Genomic DNA, 1,456 nt, shown 5'->3' on the forward strand with positions numbered 1-1,456 from the left:
GGCGCGAGTGGCGGGAGCGCCACCTGGAGCTGTAGCTCGTGCACAGGTGAGCGCCCACGGACGCGAGCAGGTCCTGGCCTTCGTGTGCCTGGAGGTCTGTAGGCAGTACCAGGCCCTGCATGTCCTTCCTGGCGCCCGTAGGACTCGCAGTGTGGGAAACTGGCTTAGACACTGGGAGCTTGTTTCATTAATTACAGATCTCTGTGTGTGTGTGTGCATGTGTAATGTGCATACGTGCACGCATGTGTATGTGTATACATGTACACGAGTATATATACGCACACATCAGTGTATGTGTGTGCAAACAATATATCTGTATATTTAGGTGTACATATGTGTAATGTGTATATGTGTGTATATACACGTATATGGGTGTGTGTACATACGTGTATATATGGACACGTGTGCACATATGCATGCACATGCTTGTTTGTTGATATATATATGTATATTTGGGTATATTTATGTGTATATTTGCATATATGTGTTTATATATGGCCATGTGCATATATGTGTGCATATATCCATCTGTATGCATATACACATGTGTATAAATGGATAGGGTGTACATATGTATGCCTATGCATATATGTGTATGTATGTGTATATACGTTTATGTGCGCATATGTATGTATAACTGTGTGTATGTATCTCCATGTGTATGCATATATACATGCAGGTATATACACATACATACACCCACGTCTATATCTGCACCCATGTACATGCACGAACATGGGAACATGCATGTGTATGTATATACGTGCACACACGTGTATGTATTTTGCATGTATGTGCACTAATGTATGTGTGTGCATGCATGAACACAGTTCACATATGCCTGTGTGCGTGCGTATATGCGTATGCATGTGTGCCTGTTTATGTGCTTGTGTGTGCACACATGTGTGCCTGTGTGTGTTATATGAGAATATATGTGTATGTGCACGTTATTTATTTTTTCTTTTCAAATCTCCAGAGGGCGTGTGCCCTCACCAGCATTACCTCCCTGTGGCCTGAGCTCAGACACACTGCAGCCCCTCCTAGACGGTGTTCAAGTAACAGGAGGCACCTGTCATACACGATGCCCTCCCTCTGGGCCGGTGGGTGGCGTGGTGGTTAGGGGCGTCGGACTGCACATGGCTGGTCACAGTTCGAGTCCCAGACCTGGCAGTTTGCTTTTTTACTTTTTCTCTCTCTCTCTCCCTCCTTCTCTCTCTGATCAAATTTAAATAAAGAAATAAAGAAATAAACAAAGTTAAATAAAAAATAGTTCTTAAAAAATAAGATGCCATCCCTCTAAGAGCAGCGTAGGCCCGTGGGGTCCAGGATGGCTGCCGTCATGAGCCAGAAGACCCCGTCACGATGTCACGGGTGCCCAGGGACGCCTGCTGGGACCACTGAGTCACCAGGCCCCCTGGAGCTGTCCCTGCACAGGGGCAGAGCGGGGGTGGGGCTA

General features: G+C 46.2%; 1 protein-coding gene across 1 annotated transcript in view; it reads left to right on the forward strand.

Moving 5' to 3' along the window:
• Positions 1-1,456, forward strand: part of CCDC57 (coiled-coil domain containing 57) — a 96,259-nt gene that overhangs the window by 19,351 nt on the left and 75,452 nt on the right. The gene's annotated exons all lie outside the window — the stretch shown is intronic.

This window comes from Tupaia chinensis, unplaced genomic scaffold (genome assembly GCF_000334495.1).
Source record: "Tupaia chinensis unplaced genomic scaffold, TupChi_1.0 Scaffold000159_1, whole genome shotgun sequence".
In the NCBI taxonomy this organism is placed as follows: domain Eukaryota; kingdom Metazoa; phylum Chordata; class Mammalia; order Scandentia; family Tupaiidae; genus Tupaia; species Tupaia belangeri.